Below are 18139 nucleotides of genomic sequence, written 5' to 3' on the forward strand. Positions count from 1 at the left end.
AGCCCGGGCGCGCCGAGGGCCGGGCCCTGAGTCGGTACACCGCAAGAACGGGAGCCGGGGATTCCAGGGACGTGCGGAATGGAGCTCGGGCGTGGGGCGCCGCGCTGCGAAGCACCGCCCCTCCTCCCTCCTTCCCCTCCCTCCTTCCCTCCCCACGGCCCCGCCCGCAACCAGACACGCGCGCACACCAACACACGCGCGCGCGCGCCCACAGGCTCCCGCCTCCACCCCGCACTGCGCCGGCCACCCCGCACGCGCCCTCCCCGCACTCCCCCCCCTTGCCCTCCCGCAGGACTCCCAAAAACAATGTCCCCTACGCGGGTTTCCCGCCCCCCACAGACACCCCGCTACTCTCGGGTGGACAGGGGCGGGGAAGAGGGCGGAGGGGCGGGGCGCGGAGGGCGGTGGGCGGGGAGCGCGGGGCCCGACGAGGTTCATTGAAAACAACCGCCGCGCGGCTGGAAAGCCGTTTCCTCCGTTCTTGAAAAGCCCCATTGTTTCTTGCAGCTGTTGCAAAATAAATAAATAAGTGCGTTGTGCATGCGGCATTTTTTTTCTCCGCAGCGTGCTGGAAAAGCCCGATCGTGGCGGGTGGGGCGCACCTGGGAGAAAAGGGGAACCCCCCACACACACACACTTCGTCAGGCTACTAAGCCCCGCACTTTTTCACGCGAGCCTGGGGCGCTCGTGTTGGCGTGAACAGTGGTGCCCAGCGTTCCGGAGGATCGGCGTGGTGCTGGAAGGGCGGCGGGCGGAGGAGGGGGGAGTGGGGAGAAGAAGGAAGGTGGCCGAGGAAGAGATCCCGCCGCGGGCTCCCAATCCGGGAAGTGGGGGGGGGGTCCCCCCTCTACCCCTAGACAGGCGGCCCCGCGTGCCCAGGGCGCGTCCCCGCGGCGGCCGCCAGAGGGCGCGGCGGGCACTGGGCACGGTTGGCCCGCGGAGTGGGCCTCCCTCCGGGGCAGGAAATGTGGGGGCCCCGGGTTGGGGTGGGATCGGGGAAGGGGGGGACCGGTTCGGCTGGGTTGTTCCGGGCCTGGCGCCCCCCCCTACCTCCCCCGACAAGGGCTCCCGGTCGCTGCGGGCTGCCCCGGGCTCCACCACCACGTGGACAGCTGCGGGGAGCGGCCGCGGCGCGTGCACGGTGTGGGCTGCCGAACCCCAGAGCTGGGAGGAGGGGGGGCGTGTCCGAAGGGGGGGAGACCCTCGCTCCCCCTCCGGCTCCGGAAGGGATGGCGGGGGGAGGGGTGGGGAGCGGCGATCCTCACCCGGACACGCATCCTGGCTCGGGTCCCAAACCAAGATCGTGCCGCGCGCGCACCCGCCATCAGTGGCCACTGCGGAAACCCACCCGCACCTGCCACCGCGGGTCCCCTCGGGCTCGTCTCCGCCCCCCACACCCCACACCCCCTAATTGCTTCATTGGATACGTAAGTGACTGCAAACTAACGGAGCCCCCCCCTCCCGCGAAGTCCCCGGCGTGGGGTTCTCCACGGTGCGGGTGGGGAGGCTTCCCCGGGGCCGCCGCGCTGTGAGTAAACACGGTGAGTCCAGGTACCCGCCAGGGAGGGGCGGCCGCGGCGAGCACCGGGACTCACCGAGACTTGAAAACAGAGACTGGACCACGTGCGGCCCGCGTGTGGCCGCCTTTCCTGAGTCAGGCTAATTGAAGTCAATAATACATTATTTAAAAATTTAAATAGTAATACTACTACTAATAAAAGATGGCTAATAGACTTGGGAATGTCTGAATCGAGGAGTGTTTTTTTTTTCTCATCAACAACCAGGATGGTTTCCTATAAGAAAGGTTTTGAACACACACACACACACACACACCCAGGATGGCACGAGGTTTTTGTGTGCTACTGCCCTAGCCATCTTTCACAGATGATGTTCCAAATGAAGGGCCATAAATAATAATTTTGTTTAAAAAAATCAAAAGCTATCATAACGAAACTTAGCCCTTTTTTTATTCGGTATTTATTTTTCTACCACAGTTTTCCCTTTGGAAATTTTTATCTTCAGTGAGTCGATTATATAGAAAGAAAATCTTTTTTTTCTTTTCTCTTTTTCTTTTTCTTTTTTGTTTACTGACTAAAGTTATGTATTAAGGGGTTGTCTTTTTTAAAACTAAAATTCAGCTTAATTGTTAAATGAAAATGTTCCAGTTGTAGGTTATTCCTGGACATTAACAAAGAAATATATTAGGGTCTTAAGTTGAGCACTACCTATGAATCATTAAAAGCATTCTACTTGTTTTTTTAAAAACTAAAATTTAAAAAGTTCCCTGCATAAGGTGCCCTACTGTATACAAACCCATCCACTCTGATAGTTTCAGCAGAATAAGTGACAAAGAATATCGAAATTATATGTTCCTTGTATTTGGTGTTCCCTGGGGACACATGCAGAATTTTTTAATGCCTCCTTGTAAATTGCAGCAAAAGTTTAGCATTGATTTTTAGAAGGCTGTTGCAACAGAAAACCTTTAAATATTATCTAGTTTGCTTTAAATAATAAAAAATACTAATTATTTTGTCCCTGAGAATATAAAGGAATATGTAGATTAAATAGAAACACATAGTTATTTGTAGAGTTTGCAAAGGTTTCTCTCCAGATTTATTCTTACTGGAAAGATCTTTCATCTGTGACGTTTTTAATGTCTATTCCTAAAGTAGTAAGTCATCAATAAGATGAGTATTTAGATCATTTTTTCTTACATATTTATTTGTTATATTTATATTTATTTATTAGCTTAATATTAACAAAAAGCAAATTTTAAGGCACCTCAGGGTTTTCACATGGCAAACAAGATGATTTTTATTTTCTTCGGTGATTAGGTTCTATGCAAACTTAATCTTTTCCAATCTGGGAAATAGAATCTTGAAGACAAACACCAATGGTAGTCTTTGCTTTGTGACCATTCTAACAATACACCACACTTTTTAAGTTCTATACCATTTTTTCCTTGCCTAGGTATCTTATCAATTCTCTTTCTGTTGGAGAAGAAACTGGCTACTTGTTTTCTTTTTTTTTTTTTTTTTAGGAGAAAAGCTTGATAGCACGTTTAGTTGAATTCTGTTGAATGCATTTGATTCCTCAAGGAGATAGGCATATATTAATGGAAACATACAAAAACAGCACAGAAAACAACTGACAAATAATACAGGTAATACAATATGTAGTGTTATATTCTCCACCGCTCACCTCCCCCCCACCAAAAAAAAAGAATGTTATTCAGTAGTGATTGAATAAACTACAACCACATACGACATAGGCAGATCTTTCAAATACATTGTTAACTAAAAACACACCAGTTCCATGGAACTACGTCCAGCATCACACCATTTTTATAAAACTCATAAAAGAAAAAAACAGCAAGGTAACTAAACACTTAACAAAAATATGTTTTTGTTTTGCTTTGCTTTTGGTTAGAGCAAGGAGAAGTCCTTGGACACATGCAAAGTTCTTGAAAATATGTCTATTCTTAGATTGGGGGAGGACTTGCACACTTTCCTCCTCACCCTATGCTTTATAACCAACAGGTGTATATTTTTGCTTGTATTGAATGTCAAAGAAGACAATAAAAAATATGCAAGAGACCCATGAAAGAGATCATTTAGATTTTCTAATAAGACTCTTCTGAATTCCAAGTTGTTACCTAAAAAGATCAGAAGAATTATTTTAAATAAAATAAAATAAAATTATACGGTTAATCTTACTCTTAAGAGTACATTTCCAAAGAGTAACAACCCATGTTGTATCAATACAATTTAAGGGGCAAAAATGGTCAAACAAAACAAAGGAATTCTCTGCAGGACAACTGAGTTAATTAAAGAAGAGAGTATAAGATAAACTGGGAGTTTCCTGTAAGGTTAATCATGCACATAATTCAGGACCTAACCATTCTACCCCTAGCTATTTACCCCTAAAACAAATGAAAACATATTTGCAAAAAAAAATACACATTGGAATGAAGACAGGTACTAAATTCTTAATACAGAATAAACTGGAAACCACCTTCACAAATGTCAAAAGGAGAATGGATAGGCAAACCATGATCCATCTGTTCAGAACAGTACTAGTAATTTAAGAGAAGAAAAAAAAAGAACCACTAACTCATGCCAAACATGGATTAGTCTTAAGAAGAATGTATAGCTCAAGAAGTAGAACACCAGCTTTGAAAACAAAATAGTACAATCCATACATATGAAGTCCAACAGCAGGCAAAATGGATCTCTAAAGCAGAAAATTAAATAACGGTTGCTCTGGTGGATGGAGAGCAAAGAGTGGCAGATCACTAGGAAGCAGTTCAAAGAACTTTCCAGTAGTATGGCAATGCCAGATGTCAGTTGGGGTGTTGACTATGCCTTTATCAAAAACATGCAACAATACACATAAAGATAACAGACTTCATTGTGGGTGATTTTATCTCAGTTTAAAAACAAGAGTGCATTATGTAATTGAGAAATTTTGCAGGTATTCTTTAAAAAAAAATAGCACAAAGCTTACCTTTTTTTTTTTCCTATTCGGTGAGTTCGTGGAGATGCTGCCTCTACAGATGAATACCTTTCAGAGATGCTACTGCTAGGAGCCATTCCCAGAAAAAGGCTTTTAGTTATGGGGCGGGGAGAGGGGAGTCAGGATGAGGGGCACCAAGTTGTCTCTACAGAGCAGTGCACAGACAGGGAAGGAATGATTGACTGCAGTCCCCATACAGCAACAAGCAACACAGGTCCCAGATTGAGTGAGAACCATCTACGTTCAACTCGAGAAGATTTTCTATTTCAGTTGTGCACGGCTAGCCAGCTCATGATGTGGCACAAATGCTACCTTTTTCCATGATACTTTGAAAGCAGTGCTGGAGTTTTAGTGGGCCTTCAGCTAAGAGGAGCTTCTGGAAAACTCAGGCCCAAGGCAAGAGAGATAGATGCATCTATTTAAGGTGGAGACTAGGAAGTTTTGGGGGCTGACCCAATGCCCTGGGCATATAGCCTTTCACAGGCTGGTGTGAACCCATCCCTGAGGAGGGTAAGTATGATCTGTGACCTTGTGATGATCAATAGGAAAGTATAACACACACACACACACACACACACACACACCAGTTGTGAGTGCCATATGTCTCTTGAAAACCTGTCATTTGCAATGGTTAACCTCCAAGATGGGTGTGCCATTTCTATTGCTCCCTGTAATTAACTTTCAAACATACCAATAGGAAGGGACCCTGTCAGGCATACAGTACAAAAGTTGTTTCTTCATTGTTGAAGCTTATCAGAGACCACATGACAAATCAGGTGGAATCAAAATGCCTGTTTCCTGTGATTAATGACACCAGCTCTGAGGTGCTTTGCCAGCAGTATTGCTAGGAGGAGACAAACCTCACCCCTTCTCTGCCCCATCTCACTTTGTGTGATTATTTTTTTTGCAAGTTGTTTCATTTTTCTGTTTTTTTTTTTCTGTGAAACAATTACCTTCAGAATAGAGCTTTCTACCATCCAATGACACTGTGTCTTGGGCTTTTTTTTTGTTTTTTTATTTTGATTTTTTTTTGCTGTTTGTGGGGCTTAAAGTCTGGGCCTGAGCACTGTCTCTGGGCTCTTGTTTGTTCAAGGCTAGTACTTTACCACTTGAGCCACAGCACCACATCCATCTTTTTCTGTGATTAATTGGAGATAAAAGTCTCATGGACTTTCCTGCCTCAACTGGCTTCCAACAATGACCCTCAGCTCTCAGCCTCCCGAGTGAGTAGGTAGGGTTACAGACAAGAGCCACTGGCACCTCGTGTGGTGTCTTTGTGTTTAAATTGATATCTTGTATTTTATCTATACATCTACCTTTTCCTTCCTTCTCTGTCAGGTAATCAGCATCTATAAATCAATGCACTAGCTACAGCAAGAAAACCCAAGCAACACTTGTTTCTTAATTTACTTTAGTAATACAGGGTTGTTGGGTTTTTTTAGTAGTAGTATAGATTTTTTCCACACATTAGTGTTTCTTAGAGTGGAAAACATTTTTTTTAGCAGTTCTAAATCCTCATATGTATTTTCCTAAGAATTCGAGTCTAGAAAGACATGCTAACAAACATCCCTAAAGCAGGACAAAGTAACCACAGGTAATCTACAAAAGAAATGCTTCAACTGACCACTCATACTGCCCCTGCTAATGTGCTCTTTGAATAATAAGTTCCAATAGAGCCTTCTTCTTCTGTAAAATGGATTTGTACATTTCTTTTGTAATTTTTTTAAAAAATAGAAAAATCAATATGTCAGGCTTCTTACTCATGGTGAACTCACTCTGGGTTTTTTGTTTGTTTGTTTGTTTTGCTTTGTTTTTGTTGGTCATGGACCTGAACTCTGGGCCAGGGCGCTGTCCCTCAGCTCTTCAGCTTAAAGTAAGTGCCCTACCACTTGAGCCACAATACCACTTCTGGTTTTCTCTGCTTATGTGGTGCTGAAGAATCAAACCCAGGGCCTCATGCACGTAAGGCAAGCACTCTACCACTGAGCTACCTTCCCAGCCCCTCACTCTAGTCTTCTAGGCAAGCTACTAAGTCAGGAGGCAGTGCTTGGAGATCTGGGAGTATCTCTGCTTCTCTGTGGTATGGACACCACATCTGCAGAATTGCCCAGCTTCATCTGTCCTTGGAGGACTGTTGATCGACCATAGAACTGAATGCTGACACTGGAAGAGTAGAGCTAGGCTGGTTCCTACATCTCAGGAAGACAAATCCCAACATTTAGACATGAAGACAAGTCTTAGATGACTTCTGGTTTCAGATGCCTGAAAAACAACTAGTACATGTGATCCTAGTAATGGGCAGTGCTAGACCTATAAGAAGAAAACACATTTCCTTTCATTGAAAGAATTGTTCAGCCAGACACAAGTGATCCATGCCTGTAATAGTAGCTACTCAGGAGGCTGAGATCTGAGGATCTTGGTTCAAAGCCAGCCTGGGCAGGAAAGTTCATGATACTCTTATCTCCAATTAATTGCCAAAAAAAGCGGGGGGGGGGGGGCAAAAGTGGCTCAACTGGTAGAGCATTAGCCTTGAGCAAAAGAAGCTCAGGGACAGCACCCAGACCTTGAGTTCAAGCCCCAAGACTGGCATTTAAAAAAAATTTAAAAAGGGGAACAACTCACCTGTCCTTCGGGGGAAGAATAAATATTGGGCCTATATGTATACAAAAGGATACTATATAGAGGTTAAACTGAATGAACTAGACCTAAATGAATCAACATAGACAGATGTGACAGCCAATATTGTGTGAAAGAGCAATATGTGAAAGTTAATGAGCTCTCCTGTATGTAACTATTAGCAGAAACAATAGCCTTTGTTGTAAGTGGATACATACATATCACAAAAATATACAATGTAAGTGAAAGGTATGAAGTTCATTAATGGAGGGAAGAATGAAACTGTATAGGTGTCAATTTTGTTTGTTTTGTTGGGGAGTTGGGATGAGAAGAACACAATATTCGGGGTATTTTTTGTTTGTTTTGTTTTGTTTTAATTCCAGTGTGGCCAACACCCCCACCCACATCCAGCTCTGGGCCAGGATCTGTGGCTTGTTACTGCCACTTGCAGGAAGTATCAGGTGACAGTGGTTCTCTACTTATGGAAACAAACTATTTTAAGATCAATCTGTTTTATTTTTAAATAAAATCAATTTAAAGCAACATATACAGTGACATGTAGACAGAAACAGATGCACAGAGCGACATCTTGAATACAGAGAAAAGGGCACACACTTCAGAGCCAGAAGAATTTGGATTCAGATTCCTTTTGCTAAAGCTGGTTCACCTTGGTTCCCCATTCCTCTCTCTCTTTGCACTTTCTCTCTCTCTCTCTCTCTCTTTCTCTGTCTCTCTGTCTCTCTCTCTCTTCCCCCCCTCCCTCTCTGAATGCACACACGGGTCCTTGGGCTTGAACCCAGGATCTAGGGGCTGTCCTCAAACTTCTTTATTCAAGGCTAGCACTCTACCACTTGAGCCACAGCTCCCCCAGTTTTTTTGGGGGGGGGCAGTTAATTGCAGATAGGAGTCTCATAGGCTTTCCTGCCCAGTCTGGCTTCAAACTGGCATCCTCAGATCTTAGCCTCCTGAGTAGCTAGGAGTACAGGTGTGAACCATCAGGGCACGGCTCCCATTTTTTTTAGTCTTGTTCTCCCAGCCTTCTTCTTTGCAATTCTCACCTACCCAGCAGTCTTCCAAGTAAGACAGGTGGGGGAAAAAAACCTGGGGGGGGGGGGAAGCAAGGAAAAAAAAAAACCTTCCCTGAAATCACCCCCTAAGGCAGCAAGGGAGAAAGGTGTGTCTGGCTTTCCTTTGTCATGAAGATCCCAACTTAGGAACTAAGACAAAGAAAAATAAGGAGATGTGGACAGGGGCCCTAAAAAAGAGAAAGTCTTCTCTGAAAGACTGCTAGCTAATTGGACATTGATGAAAATGAACTAAGCAACTCAAGGGCAGTGATGGGAGGGAGGGAATGAGAGGGAAAAGCTGACACTAATCAAAAGGAAAGAAATGTGCATCTCACCCGATGTGGAAGAAATAGTTGTACTGTCAGAGCGAATGGAATTCACAAACTTTATAGACCAGGATAATGACAATTTGCTTTGTGGAGGTTAAAAAGTGTTTGTAACTTTAAGTAAGAATCACTATCTACAATACTGTGAAATTTATGTAATCACTTAATCTCAATAAAAATTATTTGAAGCCAGGAGCCGGTGCCTTACACCTGTAATCCTAGCTACTCAGGAGGCTGAGATCTGAGGCTCATGGTTCAAAGCCAGCCAGGGCAGGAAAGTCCTTGAGACTCTTATCTCCAATAAATCACTAGAAAACTGGGAGTGCCGCTGTGGCTCAAGCCATAGAGCGCTCCACTTGAGCTGAAGAGCACAGGGAAGTGCCCAAGCCCAGAGTTCAAGCCCTACAGCTGACAAAAAAAGAGAGAGATTTACAAATAGAATTTTCCAATGAGTTAAGCAACATTGGATTTTGTAATATACTCTCTAAATTGCCTTGAATGAAAATACGAAGAAACAAAAGAGGAAAAGAAAAAAAGAAACGCTGCTAGCTAGCTAAGAATTCCAAGAACAGCTGTCTGAGAAGCCCGAACCTCCTTGTCAGTGTGGCTTTGGAGAGAAAACTATTTAGAACAGCTCTATTTGGGGACTGGAGCTGCTGTGAAGAGTTGGGGACAAGTCACAACTGCCTGCAAAAGCGTTCCAGTGCCTGGGGAATCAGTGGCATGAAAGAATCGGATGAAATGAGAGAACACAGCATTGAGAAGACACTGTGTTTGTGTTCCAGTTCTGTTTGACTCCCTTTGCAACTTGTGGCCATGAATTTCTGTAAATTCTAGATGTGAGTTCTTTGTCTATTGAGTTTCTCCTTTTACATTCTCCTCCCAGTAGCCACACTTTCTGTGTCAGCCTATTTTTAAAGTTGTTTCACTATGAAATATACTAGGTAGCTCCTATTTTTCCTGAAATACATCCTCAGAGCCTGTGGTTTGAGATGATATATGTAGGTAGTGTACTCGACAAGTTGGAAACTGGGATGTTTGTTATCTTCTGTTCCTACCCAGACCTTATTTATTCTTCTATGTATAAAAGCTTCCTGGGTATTTATTTATCTGTCTTCAAACAAACAATAAGGGTTAATCCTTTGTCTTAATGATCATTACCCAGATTTACTTCCTTTCCATTAGGGAAAAAAACTGTTGGAAAAATGTAGGGAGGTTTTTACATATCACCTTTGAATTGGATCCTGTATAGATAACTGAAGGCCAAGAGAAAACAAGGATACCTCATTAAGCTCTATCATCCTCATTTTGAAAATATTCAAGCATGTAAATCATCCATCTTACTTTTCTGACAAGCGATCTGAGAAAATTTTCTTCAACAAAAAACAATATTGGATTTCAGACTGGATTTTCAACATGACATTCTGACTTCATCAACTCCTAAATGAAAATAGTAGCCAGTTGGCCTAGAACTAAAAATTTAGTGTGAGAGACTATGAAGAAAAGATCCAATGTTGGCAAGAGACTGTAAGGACACAAATGATGTGACCTCTCAGGAACTATTTGGGGACTTGAAATATTATTTAAAAGAAAAAAAAAAGAGTTACTGATCACACCCTTTCATCTTTTAGCCCTGAAATGCTTGAAATGCATAAAGCTCTTATAGATATTTAGATAAATTCAATTTGTATTGATATTTTTGAAATATCAGATTAGATTTCAAGCTGGGCATGTGAAAAACACAATATTTCAAGGCATCTAATGTTATAGCTAATAGATATTGACATTAAACTGCTTCTTTCTACACTCTACTCTTGAAAGCTGAATCATCAGGAAATTTAAAATATAACTTTTTTTTTTACTGATTTAAAAACAAAAAACAAAACAAACCATAGAGCCAGGCATTGATGATTCATGCCTGTAATCCTAACTACTCAGGAGGCTGACATCTGAGGATCATGGTTCAAAACCAGTTCAGGCAGCAAAACCCATGAGACTATTATCTCCAATTAAACAGCAAAAAACCTGAAAATGGATCTGTGGCTCAAGCAGTAAAGCCCTAAGTTCAAGCCCCAGTATGGCACAAAATGAAATAAACTAAGTCTCTTCAAAATTGAGGATAAATTTCATAGACATATAACATTGGACTAATGATGGTATTGGGCTAGAAATGAAGACTAATGACTCCATGAAATCCGTAGTGATCTATACATTAGAATCACATATGAGCCATCTTCTGACATCTTAGGAGGAGTCCCTCGGTTTTATTCATTTTCTTTCTCTTTCTCTGCTTCTCACTCTCTTTTTGTGCCAGTCCTGGGACTTGAACTCAGGGCCTGGGTGCTGTCCCTAAGCCTTTGTGCTCAAGATTGGCCCTCTATTAATTGAATCACAGCTCCAGTGCTGGCTTTTTGGTGGTTAATTGAAGGTAAGAGATTCAAGGACTTTCCTGCTGCCTGGTAGACTTCAAAACATGATCCTCAGCTCTCAGCCTCCTGAGCAGCTAGGATCCCAGGTGTGAGCCACCACTGCCGGCCTTCCCCTCATGTTTTCTTGCCTAGGGTGTAATATGGGGACCCTCCGGCCACGTGGAAAAGCCCTAGCAGCATGCATGCGCCCCTTGGGCTCTCTTCTCCCTCTTTTTTAACACCAAAATACCTTTCTTCACTGCCCCCCACCCCAGTAACAAGACCCCTGAACCCCCAGGGACCTCAGGAGGAGCCCTGAGTGCCTCGGGGAAGGAGAAGAAAAATCCCAGGTGCAAATTCAACCCGGAAATGGGAAGAAATGGTGAGCTATTCTGACGCAGGCTTTGTCTGGGAGCCTGGGAATTGCCAAGGACACGAAACGCTATGGAAACAGGCAGGGACTGCAGTCAAGATGTGAGGATCCTAGGGTCTGGGTCAAAGGCAAGCTGGGGAGAAACAGAGCGCTGCTGTGGCGGGCTACTGATGTATCAGCTGGGCATTTTGTGTTGCATGTGGGTTGCAAGCAGGCTTGGAGTGGTGTGAGAGGAGCGGGCAGATGGACGGACAATTGCACTGCCCAGAACACGACCTTTCCTACTCAGTGCCCAATTCTTTATTTGTTTGCTCTTGTGCTGGCCCTGGGGCTTGCAATAAGAGTCTAGGTGCCATCCCTGAGCTTTTTTGCTCTAGGCTAGCACTCTACCACTTGAGCCACAGCTCCATTTCTGGCTTTTAGTTTTTTGTTTTTTCTTCCCATGGTGAATTGGGGGCAAGAGTGTCTGGGACTTTCCTGCTACCCCAGCAGGCTTTGAACCACGGATTCTCAAATCTCAGCCTCCTGAGTAGCTAGGATTACAAGTATGAACCATAGGTGTCTGACCCCAATTCTTAAACGGCCCTCAGTTTTTAACAAAGAAATGTTTCCATCAGATAGTATCCAAGATTGAGCGGACATAGCATCTTAACATCTCCCGGGCTTTCTAGTTAAGAACTAATTCTGAGTCTCAGAATTCAATATCAAGTTGGTCCTGCACACATCATCAGGACGATTAATTAATTATTAGTAAGTGATCTCTGAATTAGCAAAGCTGAGCCAAGCAAGAACTCAAGTTGAAGGTATCTACACACACGTCTCTGCACCATGGACCCTTCTGTTCGATTTGTGATGTGAAAGTATCACACCAAGTTACAAAGTTTCGAAAGAGCAAACTGCTTAGGGAGAGAGAACAATCTTTCTGAAAAGAACAGAAGGGCTTTGAGAGTCTTTCCCGGCAGCAAAGGGTTAAAGCGCACGGTGAAGCTGGGTGCTGACACTTTAGGCACTATTGGTGTGAAATGGCACTCTAATAGTTCAAGAGATATTTTAATAACAGGATACATTTTCACTTATCTTCCTTTATTTTTTTAAACGACTTTCTAGCCTAGCATTCAAACCCACTGCATTCTTTTCTCTCTCATGATTTTAGTCTTTGTTTTGGTTCTTTACAACCAAAGGAACAGCATGAAGTCAGTCTGCATCCTGTTGAGATGAACATGTGGTCTTGTCCTGCTTTCTAAGCACACAAGAATGGCCAGTCCACAACTCCTGCTCTCTCTCTCTCTCTCTCTCTCTCTCTCTGTCTCTTCTCATTCTCTTTCTCTTTCCTATCTCTCTCTTTCATGTGTCAAACGGGCAATAAATAAAGTATCTCTTTGTCTTTGTGTCTTCTGTCACTGTGTGTCTTGTCTCTTTCTCTCTGTCTCTCACACACACTGTCCATAAGAAAGGGAAGAGTTCTGTTGAAAATACATTTGTTACAAAGAGATGTACAAGTCGTTATGTGGAAAAACGAACTTTACAACTTTGGTGGAGGGGGGAGGAGGATGGGGGGGGCGCGAGGGGAGGATGGGAAGGGATGAGAAGGGGAAACAAAGGAGGAGGCTACAATGCTTGATAAGAAATGTATTCATTATCTTGCCCATGTAATTGTAACCCCTCTGTACAGTATTTTCACAATAAAAAAAATAAAAATTTAAAAAAATCACTTAAAAAAGAAAATACATTTGTTTTACTTTTTAAATAAAATATAAACTCTTTTTTTTCCACCTCATGCCCCTCTTAATCAATACCAAAAGGCACAATATCCAAAAGTCAGCCATTCATTATATATACTAATAGGAACAGCCAGAAGATCTGATTTGGGGGTTACTTAGATAGCCCAAATTCTTCGTTGAGCTTTTTTTTTTTCTGAAAGGGAAAGAAAAGACCCAGAGAGAAGCAATGTCCTAGACTTTCCCATCCTGCAAATGGGATGCATGTTCTGCTTCATCTAGTAGGCGTGCTTCCTGAATAAGGTGTGATTTGAAAAATGCATACCCAGGTTGGAGGCATGGCTCAATGGGTAGAGCATCAGCCAATGAGCAAAGAATCAGGTACTGAGTTTTAGTTCTGGTCTTGAAACAAGGGGAGAGGGGGAGAAAGGAAGAAAGGAAGGAAGGAAGGAAGGAAGGAAGGAAGGAGAAAAACTTAAAATGCATGCCCAAATGTACATGGTTCTTACATTAGCTGAAGTTTAAAGATGCATTCTTTCCTATTCTTTTAAAAATTATTTTCTATTTTACTTTTCCAAAACAAAAATATTTGTACAGCTTTAGCTACATCTAGCTCGCTTGTTACAAATGGCATCTGTTTAAAATAAGACACATTGAGTAGCAGCTTAATAGAGATATAATTCACCAACTGTAAAATTCACTTTTTTGGAATACACAATTCTTTAGCTATTTTTCCATTCCCATTCTTTAGCCCATAGTTTCAATTCTATTGATTAGCAAATGGATTTTAAAAACAATATTCCTTTTCTCTGATTAAGCTATACAATTATTTCTATCACCTCCAAGCTTTTTCTGATTTTTGTCCATTTGCTAATGTATTTGCTGACAGTTTTACATGTTTCCCTACAATGGTAGGTTCTGCTTTTCCTACCATTTATTAAACATTTTTTTAAAAAGTTTTTTTTTTCTTTCCAGAAAGGAGTAGTCAAATATTCTGTAGCAGAACCTTTTTTTTTGAAAAAAAAATTCCTCTCTGACAAGGTAGTGAACCTATAACTATGATAATTGATTTCAACATTTACAATTGTTTTTTCCTACACAATTAAATTATTTCTAATGTTTGATGTTTTAAATAATGCCATTATTTTATTGTATTTAATTTTTAAAACATTTAAGTTCATTGTGCTACATTTTGAAAGGCACATTTTTCTGACTGAAACCCATGTGTGTGTGTGTGTGTGTGTGTGTGTGTTGTGTGTGTGAGATCTGAATTGTTAAATTTCCTTTCAAAAGAAATGAATTGATTGTTTTTATTATCAGACAAACAGAAGTCCTGTTTCCCAAATGATTGCCTACCAATGAATTTTGTCATTTTCTTTTATTTAATTTAATAGAGTAGGTAAGAAATTGGTCACATTGATTCTGTTTTTAGAATTTTTAGGTATTTCTCTTAACTTGGGAAAAAGGTATTTGCTTCATCAGATAGTGGCTTGCCATTTGTGTTTCATTTTATTTGTAGCATCTTTTTGCTTTTAATATTTGTCCCAGGAGCACTGGCATTTGGTACTGTTTTAATAAATTTGAACAAACTCTCCATCTGTTTTACGTAATAAGCACTTGCCTATCATTTATTTCAAATATTATTCACTACTTCATACTATCTTTAGAAATGTATCTATTTACCTCTTCTGTTATGGGGATAGTCAAAATTATTTTTATACATATTTTTACTCTTTTTCTATTGTTGTTGTTCTATAACCATCATTATTATTTTTACTGTTTAATCATGCACTATTTATTACAGTAATGAGTTTAGTTCTAATTAACTTTTTTCTTTCTGAAATTGAAGCAACCTCAGATCTTTGTTAAGTAATTATCATATTTCCATTTGCTTTGTTAATATTTATTATTTACCAATTTCTTGTGCATATTCGTTTATTTCCATATTCTCTATTGTTTAAATGTGTTTCTGTATTTAAACCAAACCATAGTGATTTTAATTTTCTTCTTTAAAATTTTAAAGTATTTTTCTTATTTATTCGCTTCTAGAGAAAATTTCAGAAACATGCATTTTATTTTGTTTTGTTTTGACATTTCATCATGGGGAAAAATCTTTAAACATTGTATTTGCCACTCTCTTATTTTTTTTTAGACAAAACTTCAGAATAATTTTCATTAGATTTTTTTCACAAATATGTTATAGATTAGATTAAGAGCAAATCAACTTTTCAAAATTGACCTGTTCATTATTTTCTTTTTTTTCACTTCAATGTCTTGATGTAACAGCTGTTCTTTTATATTTCTCTTTGTGTTTAGCATTTTCTAGTTTTGCCTGCAAGTCTTGAGTGAAGGCAAATTTAAAATATTATGTATTTATTTTGTGAATGGACTGACCAGTACTAGCTACCAGTTACTTCCTTCTTTCCACTAGCAACGCTTTAGGACTTTGAGAATTTTACTTTGATGGAGATCTTGAATTCTTTTATATTTCTAACAATTTTAGTTGGAATTCTTAGTTCCTTCAAGGTTGCCTTAAATGAATGATTCTGGTTTGTATTTTATAATCTTGATTCTCCAGTGCATTTTTGAAGAACTGTTTAGAATAACCAGGATCTAAAAGGCATGCTAATATAGTTTTAACAACAACAAAAATCTTTACTTTTGCACATTTTCAATAAAATGCTTCAAAGGTTTGCTTTTGTTGAGTCAGCTGAATATCAGTGAATGATAAATCTTATCTGTTTATGATAAACAACTTTAAAAAAGTTATTCTATTTATAGATATTTCCATATTTTAAAAAGCTTTTTCTAGAGACAGATTTCCTTTCAGTGGTCTGGAGCTTTTAAGATAGGATCATTTTTGCACGCTAGAATAAACTAAAATATATTTAGCTTAAACAGATTTCATAAGTTATAATTAATTTTTACATGAAATTTTGATTCTCCAAGAATTATGATACAGCAGGGAAAGAACTTCCTTGGTTAACATCTCCATTTCTTTCCAAGCTACTGGGACCATCACATTCTCAGCCTTACTGCACCATTTTAAATTTTCTAACTCTCAGAAAATCTTGCATTTTACCTAAAATGGATGCCCAACTACATAGGCATTGTGAATGGTAGGATAATCCCTAATCATTCTTTAGCCTCCTTTTTTAAAAATTTTAAATGTGTTCTGTTTGTTTGTTTATAAAAGATTTTTTTTTCAAAAGCAGACTCAATTCTGAGGAGTCTTTGGTGAAAATGTCACAAAATCAATTTGTTTAGTGCCACATAACATTTTTTTTCCTTATTTGGTTACATAAAAATACATTTCTTGCTTGTAATTTTTTATTTTTCTTATTAATAAAAACATTTAAATCAGTATCTTTTCTCTAAATATATCTTGGTGGGTAGTACTTTCATTTTCCTAGTGAGCATATTTTAAATTTCTTTGAGCAGGTATTTATCAGAATCTTTATTTCACTGGTATTTTGTTGTTTTTGTTTCTTTCAAATAGATCACTAATGCCTTTTGCACTGAAAGTCCATAATGTATACATCTATTTTGTATTTTTGGTTTTTTTGATATATTTGATATTTTTCTTTGTTAAACTATTTGTTTATTTCCCCCCTGTCTTATGTTTTCCTTTTAAACCCTCGCCATAAAATTTCTCATACACCATCTTCATTGTACTTTTCAGTTTTACAAATTCATTTGATATTTTCCTCTATTCAACTAATTTTAGGATAGGTTCTGTTGGGTTTTCTTTCATGCTTAAGTACCTGCTATTTTGTTGCTATGTGTTGTCACTCATATATGTCTATATTTTGTTGTTTTCAGTATCATTTTTTGCCCCATAGTCTGCTTTGATATTATAAACTATTTTGCTAGTGTTTTCTTATACAACCATTTAGTCTATCCACATTTAATTTGTCTTTTCTTTTTAAATAGAATATTTTTTTTCTTGAACTCAGCCTGAAACTTTTTAAAGTAAAATTTAATCTATCGACATTATCTTATATTTAAACTATGGTGATCATATTTATTTATTCTGTTCATTTCTTATATGTTGTTGTTTCTCTTCTTTGGGAAAGGGGCATACGTAAGCACCTTTTACTTGACTTAATTCTATAAAAAGGACTAGAAAGGCAACACTATTTTATAGCTAATGATAATTGTTAAGAAAACCCTGACCAAATTCTCTATGCTTAAGTTTGCACTCCTCCACTTCTCTTTTCCCTTTCTTGTAAGTTGCATGTCTGAGTTAAATGGTTAATTTTGTAGTAGTTTTAATTTATAATCTATTATAATTTTTCTGATGCTGAGCAGAGCATTTATTGCTATTAAGTCAGGAGGTAAAGTGTATGCTTGGAAGTGGGGGCCGGAGATGCAAAATTTCCAGCTATCAAATCTGGGATGCTCCCTCTCTCTCTCTCTCTCTGTCTCTCATAGACAATTACAGAGATTTTCCATTGCCTTTAGAAATGGAACAATCTCAGTTGGTCTCACCCTAATTTAGAGCACTTTTTTTGAAAAAGCAGCAAATCATCAATGCTGAATACATGTTCAGCAAGAGCATGAAGTGAACAGGTAAAAACCTGCTGGCAGTTTAGATCCATTTCACACTTAACACTGAGCATTCGCGGCTCTCTACTGGGAAATTTTAGTTACAAGCTGCCTGCCTTTCTGCGGATGTCAGACTCTGTGGGCTCTTGCTGGGAGGAGCATGGGGTTTAGACATCAATATTTAGCTCTGACACCAACTGCAACATCTTCTCCCTGAAAATCAAGGTTCTTTCAAAGAGTCATCGAGAGTCGTCAAAGGAACCAACCTTCAGCGACAGCTCTATTGTCCCAGAGTTCATTTATTTATAATATTGATTGATCTAATCCTGTCCATATTTATAGCTTGCCTGTTATGTAACTGTCCCCACATACTTGAGATTCTTTTTCTGGAATGAGATGAGGAATACTTTAAGTGCCTAGGATATCAAATATGTGTTCACAATTATCTGTTTCCAGTCTAAACTCTTTACCCAGTTCTGGAAATTGGATTTGCATATAGTTTAAGTGATGGCCTTGGGGGCACGAATTTCTTCCTCAGGAATCATAGCTTTAGAATGGCTGGTGCTGA

This window comes from Dipodomys ordii, unplaced genomic scaffold (genome assembly GCF_000151885.1).
Source record: "Dipodomys ordii isolate 6190 unplaced genomic scaffold, Dord_2.0 Scaffold15, whole genome shotgun sequence".
NCBI classification, from domain to species: Eukaryota; Metazoa; Chordata; class Mammalia; order Rodentia; family Heteromyidae; genus Dipodomys; species Dipodomys ordii.